Genomic DNA, 9,010 nt, shown 5'->3' on the forward strand with positions numbered 1-9,010 from the left:
TTTTATTAATAGATATAAATATATTATTATCAGATTTTTTTCTTGCTCAGGAATATTCCAAGAAAATCATCTGAATTTAAATTAATTAAAATAATATTAATCTTATTATTATTCATTATATTAATCTTATTATACAGTATGTCCCCGGATTGTCTTTTTACAAGAAGAAAAACTTTTTTATTATGGACATTTTGGGAAAAATGCATTCTTCAAAAAAATTTTGCTTGCTCTAAAATGGTTAATCCCGTTTATACTTTTCTAAATTTCCATACCGTTTTAGACAAAATCAAAATACTTAAACACGAAAATATAGTCGAAATATTTCTTATTTCTAAAAATCAAAAGGGGTTTCTATGGTAATATTAATTGCGATTTCGTTCCTTATACAGGGTGATCCGAACGGTATTCCGGAAACTTCGGCAGTATATTCAGCAGATAAAAATAAGTAAAAAAGTTCGTATAAATGTATGTCTTAAAATGCTTAGTTTCGGAGATACAGGGTGTAGCAGTTTCATTTTTATTTCGATTTTTTCCATAGTTTCTGAAGTAACGTGAATATTTGGATAAAAATGGTGTCGGGGTTTTTTTACCATAAGAAATTTGATTTTGATGTCATTATAACTCTGGCGCCCCCTACTATTTGTAGGGGGCGCCAGTTACATGTGTTTTAACTGTTTTGAAGAGTAATAACTTTTCGTCCGTCCCTGTATTAAACTACTGAGTGAAGAAATATATATTTCTGTGATTTTTTATGTAAAAAAAGTCTCTTGATAAAAATTGCTACGAGCAACCGTTCTGAAGATATTTAGAAATAGTAGTCAATACATGTCATTATTGACAAAAAATAAACATGTTGAGTAGATAGTTACATAATTGACTGAAATGATAAATTTCGGAACTTTTTATTTTACTCCGAAAAAATGACGATAAAACAGTTTCTGTTAAACTTTTGGCACAAAAACATTTCAAATTTATGATATCAGCAAAGACTACACATATCAGTCTAATAACTATTTAGGCAACATGTTTAATTTATGTCAATGATGACAGGTATTGATAATTTCGATTCCAAATATCTCGAAAACCATTACTCATAGCCGATTTTTACCAAGAGACTTTTTTTCCGTGAAAAACGTGGTAGGTTTATATTTTTTTACTCAGTTGTTTTATACTGGTTCCGACGAAAAGTTATTACTCTTCAATCCAGTTAAAAAATATGTAGGTGGCGCTCTCTACAAGTAGGAGTCATATTGACATCAAAATAAAATTTCTCATGTCAAAAAACTCCCAGACACCAATTTTCATCCAAATATTGACGTTACTTCAGAAATTATTTGGAAACATTCGAAATAAAAATTAAACTTCTACACCCTGTATCTTGGAAACTAAGCACTTTAGGATATAAATTTATACGAACTTTTTTACTTATTTTTATCTGCAGGATATGCTGCCGAAGCTTCCGGAATGCAGTTCGGACCACCCTGTATAAATACATACTATTAAATAAATTAAATGTTTAGAAAAACAGATTTTTTCTATTAACATACAGAAATCAAGTTCTTGACTATATAAACCTGATAATATCAATGTTAACTGTTTTCCGAGCTGTTTTCATTATTGTTACATTCATTCTTATTCTTTATTCTGCCTGAATAACATTAAATATTCTATAGATTTTGTATAAAAGAAAAAAGTATCGCTTATACAGGGTGTAAATAAATAAGAGCGAAAAAAATAAGAAGTGAATGTTTTTTTTTAAATAATAAAGGGGGCTTCCCATTTTTTTCGGTTTGTCCATAAAAAGTATTGACTTATGCTTAAATGCATAAAATAAAAAAAAAATAACATTATACCCCATCATTATACATATCTCAATCCAAATTAAAACAAATACGTTCATCAGAGTGCAATGTCATGTGTGTAAATTGTAATTTAAAATGTTGAAAAACGGTTTTTTGCGAATCAGGTATACGGTGCAGTTCTAATACGATTCTTAATATTTGAATTTTATTATTTTCCCTCTGAACTTTCTACGTCGAAAAAATAGGTGTAGAGACAAAAAAGTTTTTAATTGATAGTTAGGTACCTATACTAGATTTCTTCGGAAAATTGTCGAAAAAAAAATAGTAGGAGTAGTACAATAAATACAAAACAAGTAAAGGAACTCTATGAATACCGGTGGGTCAAATTCGACAGGGTGGGTCAAATTCGACGCTTTTAAAGGGAAACACCCTTTTCTATAGAAGATAAACAAAAATTAATATCGGTGTCTGTAGCTCAATTTTTATCTGTTACCGTTTCGGAGTTACGGGGTGTTTTTCAAAAATGTGCATTTTTAATAAATCGCTGTAACTTTTTTGCTATATAAAATTTTCTATTTTTATAAAAACATTTCCAAAGCATTTTTACGTAGAATTTTTTTAAAACTAATAATTTAAGAGTTATCAACTGACAAATTGATTTTTTATTTGGGACGCCCTGTATATTTTTAATGAAATGAAAAGAACGTAAAATTACCTTTCCAAAAATATAGCACACTTGATATTTTGTTACAATCATCTTCGGAATAAAGAATTCCACTTTTAATTAGTAGGCTTTGGACCACTTGATGATCTGCCCCTAATGGAACCCGAAAACATATTTTCCAGCAAGACGAGGCACCGCCTCAGAACGCTGAAGTTATCAGCTAACTTTTGCAGCCAATTTCGAGAATAATTAATTAGCTAACCAAGATCCCAGCCGTTGGACGCCGAGGCCGCCGGACTTGTGCCTATACTGCCCATGGATTTTTATTTTTATATTTACGAAAGATTAAAAGGTTCTTATTTTTAAATTGCCTGTATAATCTAGCCAATAATTCGAAATACTTAGCGGTTATGCGAGGGTATCTTTCACCCCCATTGAGTTAATGAGTTAATGAATTCCGCAAGAAATGTTCAAAAATGGTCCCGTCTCGTCTGTCCAAAACAGAAGACGGTCGACATGACATGTCGAACACCGAACACCTGTAGCAAAATTTCATGTCTTGGTTTGCTATTAAATTTTATTGTTATTAAATATAGTTTAAATGTGTTGATGTTAAATATAGTTTAAATTGTTATAAAATTCTAAATCTCTCATTGCAAATATTATTTTCGTTTTAATTTTCGCTACAATTTTTTTGCATTACAGCCGGCGCGGTTCAAAGCCTACTTATTCAAAGTGTACGAATTTTTAAAAACTCTATATCTCGAAGAGGAGTCGAGCAAAATATCAAGTATGTTATATTTTTGGAAATGTAATTTTAAATTATTTTCAAGGAATTAAAAATATACAGAGTGTCACATATAAAAATCTAATTTTCTCTTGATAATTCTTAAATTATTAATCTTAAAAAAAATTATAATTAAATGCACAGGTATGCATAAAGGTGCCCGGTGGCGTAGAGGTACAGGCTCTCGTCTACCAATCTCAAGGTTGGAAGGTTCGAATCCCACACCCGGCATTTCATCAGCCGACTATTTTTATTAAAGTAAAAATAGTTAGGGTACCTAGGTCGACTCAGCCTTAAATGAGTACTTGGGATTCACAAGCCTGAGGTAATAATAGGCGGTTGAAGCGTAGTGCTAGCCACATTACCTTCCTTGTATACCCAACGGCTCTAGTATGGCAAGTTGTACCTTGCTACTCCCTAGGCATTAAACGCTATACATATACGAGAGCTATTATTATTATAAAAAAATTATACTTAAACCATTAAATTCTACGTAAAAAAGTAGAGGTTTTCCATAGCAAAAAAGTTACAGCGATATGTTAAAAATGCACATTTCTGAAAAGCACCCCGTAACTCATAAACGGTAACCGATATCGACGTGCGGTTTTCACCATCATGTTTTTGATAAAAATTGTGCTCCAGACACCGATATGAGTTTTCGTCAGAGAAATAGAAGGGATAGAGAATGAGCGTCAACATGCGCAGAAGGTCTAATCAAGTTGGGCGCCATATTCCAGGTCTTCGTGTCATTTTGTATATAGGTGGTAATCTATAAGTAATCAAATATCAATTTGCTGTTTTCAACTATACGGGGGGCAATTTAAATTTAGTGAAATTCTATAGTGGGAACCGGTTAAACAAAATGACCAATACAGGGTGTTCAAAAAATGCACGGGCAAATTTCAGTGGGTGAATCCTCATAAAAAAAAACAGTGGTAAGCTGCTCACTGGTGTATTTTGATATATGTACAAGATGTTGGGATTACTTGGTATTGGTGGTATTACTCGTAGTATTAGTGGCATTAGTTGGCATTTTTGGCAATACCTACTTGTGGAATTACTAGTATTAGTTGGAATTTTTGGCATTACTCGTGGTATTACTGGTATTACATTGGAATTAGTTTGGCATTAGTGGGCATTACTTGAGAAATTTGTTATTTAATTTGTATTTTTGATAATAGTTTGGCATTAGTGTAAGGAATAAAGTGTAAGGAATTTCCTATAAACCTCGCTTTATTCGATAGAAAATGACACTCTGAATAGAATGACATATCATATGTCAACTTTTGACATTTTCGAATATGGTTTATTTGAAATTGCAACATGCGATTCATACGACAATTTGACTCGAAATACCAAGTGTGTGGTACCAAATTATTAAATGCTTTTTCCAAATATTATGCTTATGAGCCACCCTCGTTCCATTTGAAAAACTTGAGATATGTTTAAAAATACGATTTGAGCATTTTTTAACCGGCCAGGACAAGACACAAATAACATTAGACGATCAAATCTATTTTTTCGATATCATCATATTATGTCAACTTTTGACATTTTCGATTAAAACAAAATTGAATTTTAAACTTCAATCTAGAGTACCATGGATGTGTTAAAAATCCTAATTTTTACGAGCCTTGAAAATAAAAAAAATATTAGATTGTCTAATGTTTTTCGTGTCTTGTCCTGGCGAGTTAAAATATAAGATTATTTTTAATCATAACAACTGAATACGTCATCAATCCTAATTTATGTTATATACTTTTTTTTTAATTTTTGAAAAAAAAATAAAATAATTTTTGAAAAAAAAAATAAAAAAGTTATAGGGGTGAGCTACTTTTAAAAAACACCCGGTATTTTCATAAATAAGCTTTGTGGGGAAAAATTGAATAAATTTATTCGAAAACCAAGTTTATTTTGAAAAAACAATCTTCCGGTTTTTGTTTGTATTTACACCATGTATTTAAATAAAAAAATTAAAGATATATTGATAAACAAACCCAAATTAGAAAAGCCCAATAAAAATATCAACAAAACTGCTATCTTCCAGATTTTGTATGTATATTTACACCCTGTATTTAAATCAAAAACTAAAGATATTTATAAACAAAATATGTAAACAGAAAACAGAAAAAAAAGCAAAACAAACCCAAATCAGAAACAGCCCAATAAAAATATCAACAAAGCTGCTATTTAAAGGGCATTACGAAGTAGGATAGTGGAGTGGCGGCACGAGGGGTAGCCGCCCCCTTGCTGACCTTGGATCCTTGACCTCCTAGAGACAAGGACGATGGCAATATGTTCTGTCTCTCTCAGCAACAGCATCTCAATAAGTTTACAAAATACGTCACAGCAGATATTAAATAATTGTATGTATTTAAGACAAAAACAACACTTCATGTGCACGTTTTTATCTTATTTGTTTTACTCAGACTTATTACGAGTTGTGATAATTATACCTTTTTTAAATTAGGAGAAAAAAACGTTGTTTACATAACATGTTTATAGTGCGTAAAATTGTTACAAAACTAGAAAGAAAACATTGCAAAAGTAGGCTTTTAAAAACTTACATTTTCAGTGCTGTGTATTTTCAGACAAATTCCATTAAACTGTTTTGTAGCTCGAAGACAACTTCTGTATCGAGTATCTGAATGTTTTTAATTCACACAAATGTTTATTATTCGCGATTTGTAAACCGGCAAAACATTTTTTATTGCAATGTTTCTTTGCGATAAATCGAACAAAATATTGTGTATCTCACATCACAGCAACTCCGACACCGAAAAACACGTTTTAGTTCGAGGAGTCAATCGTACGGGAACACTGTCTTTTCGTTCAAATATGCCGGTTAAATAATAATTTGCACAAACAAGTAAAAATAATCAATATTTAGGCGACTACACACTCAAAACTTGAATAGTGTTGGAAACACAAATCTGTTAAAAAATTGACAGAACTTTGTCTTTCTTGAGCAGGCGCACACGATTCGTCGATGGAAATGAGCATGCGTCGTCATCGGTCCAGCGGTGTTGTCAGAGATGAAAAAATAGATTGACCCATTTTAAAAACAAAATCTATTATTTAATTTCATATTAAATAAACTTGCAGTTACATAGATATTTTTATTTAATATATTTATCGATTCTTTCAATGTCTAATTACATTATTTGTAGAGTAGGTATGCGAGGCGGAATAAATTCAATTTTAATTCAATATTCAATTATTTTTACAAGGCGCATTTTTTTTCGTCGCAATTTAAAATCAATTTCATATCTATATTTATATTGTAGTGATTTATGTCATTTTCAATTCTTTTTTAACTATTGTATGTAAATTGTTAGTTTTATATGTTTCTAGCGTTTTAATGAAATAAATAGTAAAAATGCTGAATAGCAACAAAAGTGCACTATAATTTAATAAAGGAAGTCTATATGTACTGGAAGTAAATTGAAATTACTCTGCAAATAATTTCGCTTGCTTATACAAGCATTATTATAATTCCAAAGAAATTGTTTTTCTATCAAGAATGTGACTTTTGTTTCCTATTATCGCGCAATGTAAATTTTTACAATTTAGTTTTTGTAGAACATCATCAGCTAGTCTTTTCATCTATTTTTATTTTAATCAACACATTTTAGAATTACTATTCAATATCATTTTCTACATGGTAGTTAGAATACATACTAATAATTAATAAATAATTAATCAGTTTGTATAAATATTTTATTTATAAGCTGCGGTGCAATTTGTAGCGCATATACCGGGTGCGCCTTGAAAGAGAGGGCTCACCCCTATAACTTTTTTTATTGATTGACATCTTCAATAATAATTGTATTTGGTACTTCCTCTGTTTCACCGGAAATAGCCACCTTACCTTCAGTATATTTCTACTTTTTTGGATAGAAAATGACACTCTGAATAGAGTAACATAATATCATATTTCAACATTTGAAATTTTCGTATATGGTTTATTTGAAATTGTAACATGCGATTCATAACGATAATTTGACGCGAAATACTAAAAGTGTGTGATGGTAACAAATTATTCATAAAAAAATGTTTTTCCAAAAATGCTAATGAGCCACCCTTGGTTCATTTGAAAAAATTGAGATACAATTAAAAATACCATTTGGGCATATTTTAACAGACCAGGACAAGACGCGTAAAACATTAAACGATCAAATCTATTTTTCCAAGGCTCCTTGATTAAAAATTAGTATTTTTAACACAGGCATAACACTCTAGATTTAAATATAAAAGAAAATTATAGCGAAAATGTCAAAGTTGACATATGATATGTCATTCTTGTCATTTTCTATCGAATGAATTAAGTAGAAATATACCGAGGGTACCGTTTAAAAATCAAAAGTTGTAGTCATTTCCGGTGAAACAGAAAGTGTCCAAAAACAATTGAATATGTCAATCAATCCTAATTTATGTCATATATAGTTTTGGTTTGGTGTGGTTTGGACACACCAAATCTCGTTGTTTTTATTTGAAAAAATAAAAAAGTTATAGGGGTGAGCCACTTTTGAGACGCACCCGGTATACAGGATGTCTTTATATTAATAGTTTTATTATTGTTTGCACAGATAGCATAGTTTACTATGTTATATCTGTGTTGTTTGTTGTTAAATATACAGGGTAAGTCTTAATAATTAGCGCAAATATTTTCAGAGCTGGTATATGTCGATAAAAGAGACATATATTTTCTCTTTGCCGTTTTTCAAATATATTCAAAATAACCAAGTAATTTTATTTTGAATATTTTAAATTTGATTTTGATTTTTCAAACGCCACAAATATTTTTTAAACAATTTCAAACGTTCCAAATAATACCGTATGATCGAGAAAAAACGGCGTCAACGATGGCTATGAAATGAAGATCGCTGTCATTTGATATGTAAATTATATGGGAAATGTCATCGATCGTCATTTCCCAGCCAACTGGACGCCGTTTTTATTCGATCATACGGTATAAAAAGATTTAAGTCATACCTTGTATCCTTGCTTGTATATATCGAGAAACTAATGGTTACGCTCGTTGAATTTGACACTTATGTCAGTTTAATAATATATTTTCGTACTTTTATGTATAGGCGTAAAGTGGGCGTAAACGTGCTTTACTTTTATGCCTAGGCGTTAAAATGACTTTTTTAGATTGTCAATCACATCGCAAAAATTAATATTTTTGTTACGTGTGAAAAAAAATGATTTTTTGCTTAAATTTTCAGAATCACTGGAGTTTTCTTTCTTGTAAATTTAATTTAGCTACTATATACCTATGTTGCCATATTATCAAGAAATTATGTTTTTCAACTAAAAACTAAAAAAATTCCAAATTTTAAAATTTTATTTTTCCTCATAGACGTGTTTCTGGGGTTGAAATAAATTACCCCTAGAAATATTTGCACTTATTTAAGACTCACCCTGTATACCTATACCGATACAAATAACCAGACAGGCTATGGCTGGGTTATGATGACTTAACAGTTAAGGTGGGTTTATTTGTTGCATTTATCTATATGGTTTATAAGCATCCGTCATCAGTCGTTCCGTCACACCAATCGAAATTTAAAGTCACAATCGTAACGTTTGAGTTTTTAATTAACCTGTTCCAAGCCAGTCTCAAAACCAACCTGTTTCGAGAATAACATTTATTTCCTGTTCCAACGCATCATCACTAGTATCAAAGAATATTATAATTTTATTAAAATATTCTTTACTAGTATACATTTAGGTCTGCACTCACAAAATTTG

At 30.6% G+C, this 9,010-nt stretch overlaps 1 protein-coding gene across 2 annotated transcripts in view; it reads right to left on the bottom strand.

Annotated features, from left to right (window-relative positions):
• Positions 1 to 6,191, bottom strand: part of LOC115877525 (nuclear receptor coactivator 7) — a 311,115-nt gene extending 304,924 nt beyond the window's left edge. The window contains exon 1 of one of the 2 annotated variants that reach the window (XM_030893747.1): positions 5,821 to 6,191. The gene's annotated coding sequence lies outside the window, so the exon portion shown is untranslated. The remainder of the gene's footprint in view (positions 1 to 5,820) is intronic. The other variant, XM_030893750.1, reaches the window with a different exon arrangement.
• Positions 6,192 to 9,010: the final 2,819 nt, after the last annotated feature.

Source organism: Sitophilus oryzae, unplaced genomic scaffold (genome assembly GCF_002938485.1).
Source record: "Sitophilus oryzae breed Bouriz unplaced genomic scaffold, Soryzae_2.0 scaffold_1494_pilon_pilon, whole genome shotgun sequence".
NCBI classification, from domain to species: domain Eukaryota; kingdom Metazoa; phylum Arthropoda; class Insecta; order Coleoptera; family Curculionidae; genus Sitophilus; species Sitophilus oryzae.